Genomic DNA, 12,388 nt, shown 5'->3' on the forward strand with positions numbered 1-12,388 from the left:
TCTGAACCATTAAGCACTTAGGTCTTCTGTCTCTGCCCCACGGGCCTCAGAGACGTCTACATCCTAATGCCCTGAAACGTGGCAGAAGAGGCTTTGCAGGTGTAACGAAGTTAAGGCTCAGGGGATGGAGAGATGATCCTTTTGATTGTTGGCTTCTGACGTCATTCCCTTGATCTCTTCGGCTCTGTGGATTCACTCATTCATTTATTAATTCATTCACCCAACATTTACTGTATATATTGATATATCCGTTTCAGCAAAAGGAAAAGAAAGGATATGAAAGGCGAACTTTTACATGTTTATGTAAATCTTTTAAAAAGCAGTGGTATCAACTGTGTGTATGTGTGTTTTTTACTTTGAGGATTTCCAAGTATTTTTAATTTAAAAAATAGGAACAAATATTTTCTGAGAGATATTCTCAGCCAAGCACTGTGGTCGACACTGGAGATTAAAGAAAATTCTTGAATTACACACACTTACAGCTTAATAGGGGCCACAAGTGAACAGAAATTGCCCCCACTGAATGCAAGTGTCACCAGGGAGGGAAGCGGGGTTTCAGCAGAGACCCAGAGGACGGCATTGGGGTGGAGGGGTTGGTAAGCAGAGAATCCCAAAGATAACAGCTCAGTTGAGTGGTCTGATGGCTACCCAGGTTTGGGCCCTTTGGGCTTGCCAGTCCCTGGCCTGGGTGTTTTGCTAGCCAGAGCCAGCCGTCTTGTGGGTGCCTTTTCCCCATCTGGCCCCCTCACCCCCTGCCTCCAGTGCCCTGGCTTGACACAGGCATGGCAGGCCCTTTCCCAGGCACCTGTTTAGAGCAGCACCCGATGCCGCTCATAAGGAGTTACAGCCGAAATGGGCTAAGGGCAGGGCATGGGAGAAAACGCAGTGAACAAGAACAAAGCCACAGGGAATATGCATGTTTACATTGGCTTTTCCCAAACAGGATGCTTTCACGCCACTTTCTGTAATCCAAATGGCATGTTTCTCTGTAACATACTGTGAAAATGTGGTGGCTCTCGATTGTAAAGCCACAAGAGACGTGTTCTCCCCAGATGGGGTGAGCACCCCTCCTGGTGCTCCACTGGCACCCTATGCTCCCGTCTTTCACAGGGCATTTCACCCCCATCCCATCTCTTGACTTTGTTCTCCACAGACCCCTAAGATCTTTCCAGAGCAGTGACCAGTCTTGCTTGAGTTTGTAGTGACAGACCCTGCGCACAAGGAGTACTCAGTGAATAATTGCTTCATTGAACTGAGTAACACAAAACAGTGTTGATGCTAGTTTGGACAAATTTTGAAACATCTGAAATCAAACTCATTTTGGAAGGCTGGAAAATAGTTTCAACATTAATCGATCATTTGTTTCAAAACATAAAAACGTTTCAACAATTCTTAAATAAATATTCACCAAGTGAATGACATTTTTGCCTGGTTTGACAGGCTGAGGATGGGGTACAGATTGAGTACATAATAACTATTTTAATTGCCCTCTAACTTGTTATGTATGGGAAGGAGCACAGGTTTATGAGAGAAAGATGCTTTGAAAACTGTAAAGTGCGCTGCAGACATCAGTTTAGGTTTTCACATGACTGCAACAGAAAACTGCCTGGGCACTCAGTCGCTTGCAGACCAAAGCAGAAGTCAGTGTTTGGATGGGACACAGGACTGGTGGGAGGAGTGGTTACCCGTCGCACAGAGCATTCAGTTGTTCCAGGCTTGGCCAGGGTGCAGATGGTTTTCCATCGCTGAAATTGGCCAGGGATGGTGGGGAAAGTACTTAGACTTTGCTTTCACATAATCGGCAAAGCAGGATTTCAAGAAATCCTTGAACAGTAATACTGTTCAGCTACCTTCTTAGGGAGGTCAACTCTTGATTAATTTTTGAAATTCAAATCACGCAAGTGAGAGTGACACATCCCGGGGCCATTTCATACCATTCCCGATTTCTCAGAAGCAGTTGGCACCAGCTTCTTCTCTGGCAGGGATAATTAGCCCTGGCTCTGTTACGGTCCAAGGAGTCTGTGATTCTCCAGGAGGATTGCAAAATACTTCTAAATATTCTAAAAATGAAGTTAAATATTCATTTTTATTGTAATTTACATATGCCATCCAGTACTTTTAGAAGATGTTAGTGCTGTGGAATGACATGGCCAGCCATCGTATGCTGCAACTGTGAGATGCAGCCGTGAATTCTCAGAACGAGACGGTGATGGTCCTGCAGTCCAACGCTATCTGGTTTTCGCTTTAGCCAGCTGCGAGTTAGCCAATACTTATCTCTCTGTGTGGCTGTGAAAAAGTTTTGTAGGTCCAAGATGGTCAGATATTATTTCATAAAGCCTTAGTCTGGTAAGTTTTAGTAATTCTTAATCTTTCTCAAACAGATACTGGTCAAATCTTCCCCGATAACAAAGTAACAGAGCATCCATATCTCACAATTGTAATGTAATTTTGGTGTGAGAAAACTATTTTCAGGTCTCCAGGATTGAGAAAGTAAACATATAACAAACAATTAGGAATGCTAGGATCCTGGTCGGGAGGCAGATGTTCTACACATCTCCGTCCCAGGCTCTTCACTTCAAATTTCTTGCTCATTTTCTTTTTGCATAAGCCTATCTTGGTGTTTTTGCCTGGGAGTTTCAGTGTATTACTGTAACACAACAATTAATTACATAAGACAAAGCCCAACTTGCCTATCTTTTCTCTTCCAGACCTCCTGTAACTTAGACAAAACGCGGCCATTTTCTTGCATTACGTGGAATGGCTACTGAAAAGGAAGGATGTAGGAAACAGAAAAGTTTCAGGGGACAACGAGAAATGAAGGCATCGTGAGCTACTTTACAAGAAACTGTAAGTAGTCGGTTTCCAAAAACGTGGAAATTGCTTCTTTACTTTATTTCCCCCAGTTTTAAAAAGAATGTATGTACTTGGTAAAAAACAAAAACAAAAAACTCTTAAAATACAAAACAAGAAGTAGAAGTTCTCTTCTTCGGTATCCTAGCCCAACTCAGGAATCCCACTACCACGAGAGGCACTATTAGCTGTTTGTTTCGTGTCTTTCTGGAAGTATTCTGTGCACATTACCAAGACATCACAAACACCCGTACGCTGCCTTTCCCCACAAGCTCTACAACTTCATTTTTTTTTGTTATTGTGTCTTAATCATCTTTACATATCAGTGAACATCTATATCTCGGTTTAAAAGAGTATCATTATTTGTGCAGTCTCTTTTTGGGCAACATATGGATTGTTTTTAGATCATTACTATTACAAACAATGCTTCAGTGAACACCTTCGTAAATATGTATTTGTACATGTGAGAAAGTAAAGCTAATGTCTTCAGGGTAAATTTCTAAAAGTCAAATGACTCAATTCTGAGATTATATGTATTTACATCTTGATAATGATCTCCTAACTTATCTCCAGAAATGTTAACCAGTGTATACACCTAACAATAGTGCATGTGTTTCCCGTTTGCTCCTATCACTGGGAGTTTGTCTTTATAAATAACAACATATAAATACTATCATCAGTTAACCCTGGGGTTCAGGCAAGGGCTATTCTTTCTTGCATCTTAAGGACAATACAATCCGTGTTTGTCGTATTTAATTTCTCTAGGATAGAGGATGCTCTGTTCCTCTCTTCCTCACATAGACTAGAAAACTTGGATCTGTCCGCAGGTTTATCGTTTTCTTTGGTTTAGGAAACCCGTGTGTCCCATTCTCACAATCATCTCTAGTAGAAGAGTTTTTCGGGGAAGAATTCTTTGTAAAACAACGTCCAGATTTAAGGGGAAACTAACTGAGTCACAACCATTTCAAGTCTAGTTTGGTTGGCTACAAAGAATGTTTCTGTAACAAACTGGTAAACAGGAAAAGGCCTGCAGTGGAATTTGCAGAACTCAAGCATGATTTTCCTAGACAAAGGGAACTGGAATATCGGGAATTAGATTATAACCTTCAGTAAGAAATTCTTTTAGTGTGGCTGCTGCTAAGCAATGGTTCTCTCAGCTACATTTTAAGAAATTTAAAAACAAGTGCTTGGTTGACGACGGTAGTGTAAAATCATATAAACCCCATGAAGTGGACATCTTTCAAGACGACTGGCATGGGCTTTTGAAAAATGGCAGTGTCATAACAATGTTTAAAGACTGGGGGCAGGAGGACTATTTTAGATTATGGGCGATAAAGAGACTTGAAAACTAAATGCCATGCATAACCTTTGATTTTTTCCTGGATTGAAAAATAGCAAGAATAAGACAATATTGAGTCAATTAAGGAGATTCGAATATAGACTATAATCAAGTAATCTTGTGTCAGCATTAACTTTGTTGGTGTGATAACAGTAACCTGGAAACATAGAACAATCACATAATTTTTTCAGGTACATGCTGAAGTGCTTAGGTTGTGACTTACATCACATGGTTCAGCAGATAAACTGCTTGAAGTTTTGTAATATCAGGTTTTACATTTAGATGTATAGTCCATATTGAGTTAATTTTTGGTATATAGTGTGAGTTATAGATTGACATTCACTTTTTTGAGTATGAAGATAAAATTGTGCCGGTACTATTTATCGAAACACTGTCCTTTCTCAATTTCATTACCTTTGTGCGTTTGTCAAAAATCAGCAGACCATTTGTGAGCAAGTCTATTTCTGGCCTCTCTATTCTGTTCCATAGATCTGTTTATCTTCCTTTACACCAATACATACTGTCTTGATTACTAAAGCTTTATAATATGTCTTGAAGTCAGATACTGTAAGTTCTCTGACTTTGTTCTGCCTTTTCAAAGTGTTTTAAGTATTCTAGAGCCTTGTCATTTTAACATAAATTTTCAAATTTGTCAAATTATGTGAAAATTTCAGCTTGTCAATTTCTACAAAAAAGCCTGTGGGTATTTTGATTGGGAAAGCATTAAATTTATAGGTCAACTTGGAAATAATTGACATATTGACAGTATTGAATCTTACGATCCGTGAATGCAGTGTATCACTCCATATTTTAGGTCTTTTAAAATTTCTCTTAGCAGTAGTTTGTAGTTTGTCAGGATTATCCTTCACCTTTTCATATTTTTTTAATGCTTTTGTAAATGGTATTTCTAGGTTTCTAATTGTTGCTAGTATATAGAAATACAGTTGGTTTTCGTATAGTGATCTTGTATCCTGCAACTTTGCTGAACTCACTATTGGTTCCAGTAGCTTTTTTGTTGCTTCCTTAGCATTTTCTGAGTAGGTGATCATGCCATCTGTGAATAAAGACAGTTTCACTTCTTTCTTTCCAATTAGATGCCATTTATTATTTTTTTTCCCTTGTATTGTCTAGAACCTCCACTTTAATGTTGAGCAGAAGAGATGAAGCAGACCTCCTGGGCTTATTCTGGATTTTAGAAGAAAAGCAAATAGAGTCTTTCACCATTAAGGATTATATTAGCTGTAGGTTTTTTGTTGATGCTCTTTATCAAGTTGAAAAGTTTTCTTCTATTCTTAGTTTGCAGAAACTTTTTTTAAAAAAATTAGGAATGTATATTCAATTTTGTCAAATGCTTTTTCCTTGGTCCATTGAGATAGATCATCTTAGTTTTTCTTTTTTTGTTGTTTCTTAATATGTCTGAAAAAGTATTTTACTTTCATTTTGAAAGATATTTTTGTAGATTACAGAATTCTAGTTTACCAGTTTTTTCTTTGAAGGCTTTAAAGATGTTCTGTACTATCTTCTCACTTGCATAATATCTGACAAGAAAGAAACCCACGTTATCTTTATTGCTGTTTTTCTGTATGTAAAGTGTCATTCCCTCCGGCTTTTAAGATTTTTTTCTTTTTCATTAGTTTTAAGCTATTTGATTATGATGTGCCTTGGTGTAATTTTTCTTCATGTTTCTTGTGCTTGAAGTTCATTGAGTTTTTTTGGCTCTGTGGGTTTATATTTTTCATCACATTTGAAAATATTTCAGGCATTCGTTTTCAAATATGTTGTATCTCCTCCCATGCCTTCTTTCCTTAGCAACTCCAATTTTACACATATTTGTCTGCTTGAAGTTGTCCCATGGTTCTTGATGCTTTGTTTATTTTTTTCTTGCTCTTCTTTTTTCAACCTCTGTGCTTCATTTTGGGTAGTTTCTATTGCTGTGCCTCTTACCTTCATTTTGGATAGTTTCGATTGCTAAATTTACTTCTCTTTCCTTCCACGATGTCTAATCTGCTATTAATCCCATCCAGTGTATTTTTTTATTTCAGACATTTTAGTTTTTATCTGTAGAAGACCAGTTAAAACATTTCTTCCATGACTTTATTTAATACGTTTAATATTTCTTCTAGTCTTTTGCACACATGGAATACGGCACAGTTATCCTAACTGTCCTCGTTACCTATGTCGTTTTTTTAACATTTTTTTGATTGATCTTTCTTTCTCCTCATGGTGGGTTTTATTTTTCTGAATCTTTGTGTGCCTGGTCATTTTCGATTTGATGCCTAACATTATGAGTTTTATCTTGTGGGATGTTGCATATTTTCGTATGCTTAAAAATATTGTTTCACTTTGTTCTGGAATGTGGCTATTTGGAAACAGTTCGATACTTATGGGTCTTGCTTCTAAGCTATGTTTCATGGTACTAGAACAATATTTAGCCTAGGGTTAATTTTTCCCCACTACCAAGGCAAGAACCTTCTTATTACTAACCTCAGCCCCATAAAATTGTGATTTTTCCACTCTGGATGATTGGACTGGCTGCTAGCCTGGCCCTATATGAAACCCGGGATAGTGTGCTCCTGTCCTACTAGGCAGTTCATTCCCTAATCTCAGGCAGTTCCCTCACTCACGTGCTTGATCAGTTCCTGACTGGAGCCTTGAAGGAGACTCTGTCCATCTCAGTTCTCTCTCTGTGCACTTCTCTCCTCTCCGGTTCTCTGCTCTGAGAACTCTAGCCACGTTGGCTTACTTGTGCTTCTCCTCTACTCAGGGTTGACCACTGGGCTCCACCCAAGGTCTTCTCTCTGTGTAAGGGCCTGGAAACTCTCTTCAGTAAGCTAGGCAATCCTGGAGCTCACCTCATTTGTTCTCCATCACCCAGAGATCAGTGGCCTTCACTGCTTGTTTCCAGTGTCTTGAGAGCTGTTGTTTGATGTATTTGTCCAGGCTTCCTTCCTCCCTTCCTCCCTTCTTTTCTCCTTCCTTCTCTCTCTCTCTTCTCTCTCCTTCCCTCTCTTCTTTCCTCCATCCCTCCTTTCTTCCTTCCCTTTCTTCCTTTCAGTGGTTGTTTTACACAACGGGGTAAATCTAGTCCTTGATACTCCATCTTGGCCAGAAGCAGAAGTCCTGCACTATCGTTTCTATGCATTCTGAAATTACCCCTGAGGCTGCCTCTAGCCGATCTGCTTTCCGGGCTGGTCAGCTTATGTTCCACACGATAATTACTGTTTTTGTTAGTGCTCTGGTTACAAAGTTGAATATGTTTTTCTCCATTTCCCTTTTATTTTAACATGCAATTTTATGGTATGCGATGTTTCTGCGGAATGAGTATATTATGGTAAAGCACTTAAAACCTGTCCGATTTAAGAACTTATGCTATGGTTGGCATATATTTTAGGCAGAAGCAAAGAATACATAAAGAGATATTTTGACTAACATTTTCAAAAATGACACTAAATGGTCTGATTATTGAAGGTAGTTTTTCTGTTGTATGTCATTGTAGTTTCCCTTCCCATACTTCCCCGCACATAGATCCTCAAAAATTTTGTTAATTTGCTGTGATAGATTTGTTGACAATTCAGGAATATATTTTTATTTTTATTCTTGTGATTATTACTAGCTATTCTGTACTGATTATCTATTGTAAGTTGGGCACTCTCTCACACACTTTATACAATATCTAATTCAGCCTTCACTATGAGATATCTATATCTATATCTATATCTATCTATCTATCTATCTATCTACCTATCTATATTTAGCCCCTCTTTATGGATAAGGAAATGGACTTAGGTAAGTTAAACAACTGTCTCAAGACCCCATGACCAGTCACCGACACTGTTAAGACTCCAGACCTAGGCCTGTCTCATTCCAAAGCCCAAGTTCCTCGTATTGTTTCATTCTCTGTCTCATAAAACATGATGAAGCCTAGTGGTTCTTCTCTAACAGGAGCTGTCTTATTTTCTCTCATTCTCTTAAAGAAGGGAGTAAAAGGAAAGTCGTTTTAGGATGAGACAGTCCAGTACAGGCAGAGTTGGTTGAATAAGCATGCATCCAGAGTTTTCTGAATTTATTTTTGGATCGGATTCGAGTCCGGGGTGATTTCACATGGCCATGTTATTCCTGAAGACCAGGAATAGGTTATGTTTGACAAGCACAGTAATCTAAGAACATGCCCGAATCCCTGGTGTCCTTTGAAAATAACCTTAACAGGTTCTACCGAGAGAGATGTGTATACTCGTCAAGCACACGCCTGTTCTTTTCAGTCGCGACAGAAAATGGTTTTCGTTTGCAGACTCTTTCCAGAGCTATCCAAGTGCTCCTCAGAGGAAATGTCCAAACTAGATGAAGCGCTGAGTTTTGATCTCAAATAGTTTTCTTAATAACGCTGTGGTGTGGGCCGAGCAAGCATGTTCCCTAAAAAAGGGAGGTTAAACTCTGATGACCTCACAATGGTGCATTTAACAGTTTCCCACGTGTTGATTCTTTACAACCAGAAAGGCAGATTTCACTTTACTGGGGGCTGGGTGTAAGACAGGAAGGGCCATGGACAGAGGCGTCAGTGGCGGAAGTCAAGGCACGTGAGTCCAGACTGTCCTCTCCAGAGCAAAGGACGCTTGGATTCATGCATAGGGTCCAAAGTTTATCAGAATTGCCTTCCACCTCAGGGTTTAGCATCTGGTCCTGGGTGCCCATTTCTGTGGCAGCGAGAGATTACAGCATTTTTTGTTTGGCCAAGAGCTTTCAGTTATTAATCATTTATCTCTTCTTCCCCATGAGACTTTTGTGAAGACTTTTGGGAAAGAAACAACACGATTCTTAACTTTACAAATAGAGAAACTGAAACATTTTCATTTGCCGCCCTCACATGCTGAACAAGCTAAAGCCATACATTAGAATTTGGCAGAACCAGGCCGGGAGCTTGGTGGGCTCTTGTTCCACCTCGGAAGGGAGGTTTTCTGTTTTCACACAAAACGAGCTTGCATATTTTTCATTTTGAAAGCAACATGACTGATACTAAGGTGTAGTGAAGGAAAAAACAGACTTCACTTCCTGAGTTCCCATAAAAATTTTGGAATCTAAATATGCATTTAAGTTTAAGTAGTAAAGATTGTTAGGCTTTGCTAATCTTGACTTTTCTAATAAAGAAGAGCATCTAGGCAGAGACGTCCAGTGTGGTGGCAAATAGCCAATAGCAAGTTGTGAGCAGACTTTGGGAGGATGGCATGGGGTTTTGCTGCCTGGAATTAATCAGGTGGGCTTCCAGGAGAGGGTGTGTTTCGAATTTCAATTAAAAAAAAAAAGATTTCAAAGAGGGTATGTCCTCCAGCCCAGATGCTTTGAAACTTCTTTCCTGTTTCTATGGAGTGTAAACACCATTAAAAAAAAAATTGTCAAGTATCACAAGAAGAAGGAATTGACCGAGGGGTCCACAGGGCACATTTCAGAGTTATGCAGAGGAAATGAAGACGTTTTCTGACAGTGAGATCTTTCAGATCTTTTAACAATGAGCCAGTTCAAGGGGCAGATGGGTTAGGGAGGGAGGGGGAAGGGTGTCAGTGGAAGCCATTAAACCCAACTAGACAAAGCATGGGAAGATTTCTTCGGGAATCAGCATGCCCTCTGGTGGGGGTGGGAAACACAGTTAGGGCCAGGACCAATTTACTGCCTTTGGCCTGAGACAGACCTTGATTCAGGTTTATATACAAGCAATGCAATTAAACCAAAGTTCTTCCTTTTTAAAAGGGTATGAACAAGGCCTTCCTTATTAATTGATAAGGGAAATAAAAGCAAGTGAAAATTGCTTACACAGCACCAGAGACAAATTTGGGTTATATTGGATCTGAAGCTTATACAATATTGGAGGCCTTCTTTAAGAAAAAGAGCACACAGTTATATTTATAAAATTAGGTAGTAGTTATTTGGATGAAAGAAGAAATCACAACAAATCACAAAAAATAACTAACAAATGGACGAACACCACGTATATCACAGATTCCAGGAAAACAACATGAAGTGTTAATTTATTTATTTCTATTTAACTACCTGAAATACTTCTATGTGATATGTATGTACGTATACATACATGCTTCATATTTTGATGGCCTCTTCACATGACAGAAAATTTGTCATCTTTCCATGCTTTGTCTGGTTCGGTTGTGTAGAGAGAATGGAAACATATTTCAACTTTCCTTTAGTATGATTCGTCAGAATTTGTTTTTTATTATTGATAGTTTAAGAAAAATTTTTTCAGCACTAGAACTTGTTGCTTGTAACGTATGCAAAATTTCACAGTTGTTAATTTTGGAAAAACGTCTCTCTGGGGTTTAATGAAAGAATTGTAAGATTTAGATAAGCTTTCTATGCACTAGCTTCCAACTCTGTACATTTCAATTCTTATTTCTCTTCCAGTATTTTCTTAATTTGGGGGCTGGACATCATCAGATGCATTTACGCCCCAGACACACCTTGGCCCCCCAGCTCCCTGGGTGAACAGGCAATGGTAGAGGGGTACTTCCAGAATCCACTCCGGAAACTGGGTGGCTAGGCATCAACTACACACAGGAGTGCCGTGAACCACGTAACACATCCCACTCCACTGAAGTGAAATATGTCTTCAACTCAACTCGAAAGCAAACCCACATAAAGGGAAAAGGGGCCGAGGGGAAGTCAGGGCAGTATAAACTAGTTGGTGTTAAATCCCTTAGTTCTGTGAGCTTTACAAAGACATACAACCATGCCCAGGCAGGGGTAGAGCCCTGCTGGGGCCTCGGAAGAGGCTCCTGCCCTGGCTTGGTGGTCAGCTGCCTCTACCTGTCCTGTCAGTTCCGTCCCCCATACTGGCAAGGCTTACTGGAAGTGAGCAAGGCGGTGGGGACTTGGGGTTCCAAATTCAAGAGATTCCCAAAAGGCAGCAACTTGCCCAGCCGCAGAGACGAGATAGGCCTCGTTCAGCAGTAGGGGATCTACGTGGACTTGAGTCTTGAGGATCTGATGGTGGCATATCAGAAGGAAACTTTGTTCCTCTTGTACTTGGCCGTCTCCTTCCTCCAGCATCAGCTGGTTATATTTGAAATTTATGATTTATTTACCTGACTCCAAGCAATTTTATCTTTCAGAAACCCCCCGCTGAGATCACCTTGATGCTGGTGAAGCATTGTGAGACCTGGAGGTGGTGGAGGTGAGTGGGTAAATTGGTCAAACCCGCCTCAGGGCCACTCCACCTGGTCCTGGGCAGATGCTTCCTTTGGGGTGGGGGGTGCAAGCAGCAGTGGGGAAGCGGTCCTGGTGGCGCGGCGGTCATTCCAGAGCGTAACCCCTCAGGAGCTTGTGAGTAGGGTAAAACTAACAAAGCTGCCGCCCGTTCGGAGCACACGCTGGCCCCTTCCACATCTGCAGGACATTTAGCTCCTTGCATCTGGTAATGTTTGTGCAAATATAATTCCATATTCGCTAATAATTCCTGGGGCTAAAGGCCCCCCCCTCGGGTAACCTTGTTAATATTCTCTCAAGGCCTGGTGTGAACGCCTCATAGCATTTTGATTAGAATTCAATCTTGTGTTCTTTTCCCTCTCTGTCTCTTTCTCCCTCTCCCCTCTCATGCTTTTCCGGCCCCCCGGTTTCCTGGCCACCCACATCAGGAGACAGTCTCCCTCCCTTTCACTCTCCATTCTCACTTTCAAGGAATTTCCTTGTGTCAAAGGCAAAGTGTGATTGACATATTTTCCCCCTCTTAAGAGCAGTCTTCTCGGTGTTTGATTTAACTATCTCCTTATGGGGCTCATACAGTCATTACCTGGGTGAAAGAGACACTCCCTCCCCCCAACACACACACATACACACACACACATACACACTCACACTCTCAAGTACTAGGCTCAAACCCACGGAGCTCAGTATCTTTATAGATTTTTAAATTGCTGCTCTTTTTCCTTTTCCCCCTACTTTTTCTTTTCTTCTTTTGGTTGGCACTAGCAAATCATCCCCTGGTGCATTGTACCCCGAACCTCAAGAATTTTAGCCATCCATAGATAGATAGGTAGACCAGCTGCCTCCCACCAGTGCCCTCTGCCTGCCAAGAAAAGCATCTGCTGTTTGTTAGGCCTGGGAAGAAGAATGGGTCCAGAACGAGTTTCCTAGTTTTGAATTCACCACCTCTGGGCAGGTCGTGTTCTTTTGGTTCCTTAACCTTACCTGACCAGTTTA

The 12,388-nt window shown here is 40.6% G+C and overlaps 1 protein-coding gene across 1 annotated transcript in view; it reads left to right on the plus strand.

Moving 5' to 3' along the window:
* Positions 1-12,388, plus strand: part of LOC120585109 (3 beta-hydroxysteroid dehydrogenase/Delta 5-->4-isomerase-like) — a 176,232-nt gene that overhangs the window by 6,193 nt on the left and 157,651 nt on the right. Inside the window, exons 3-4 of the mRNA XM_039841333.1 lie at positions 2,709-2,847; positions 11,302-11,363. The gene's annotated coding sequence lies outside the window, so the exon portion shown is untranslated. The remainder of the gene's footprint in view (positions 1-2,708; positions 2,848-11,301; positions 11,364-12,388) is intronic.

Source organism: Pteropus medius, unplaced genomic scaffold (assembly GCF_902729225.1).
Source record: "Pteropus medius unplaced genomic scaffold, Ma_sr-lr_union100, whole genome shotgun sequence".
Classification (NCBI taxonomy): Eukaryota; Metazoa; Chordata; class Mammalia; order Chiroptera; family Pteropodidae; genus Pteropus; species Pteropus medius.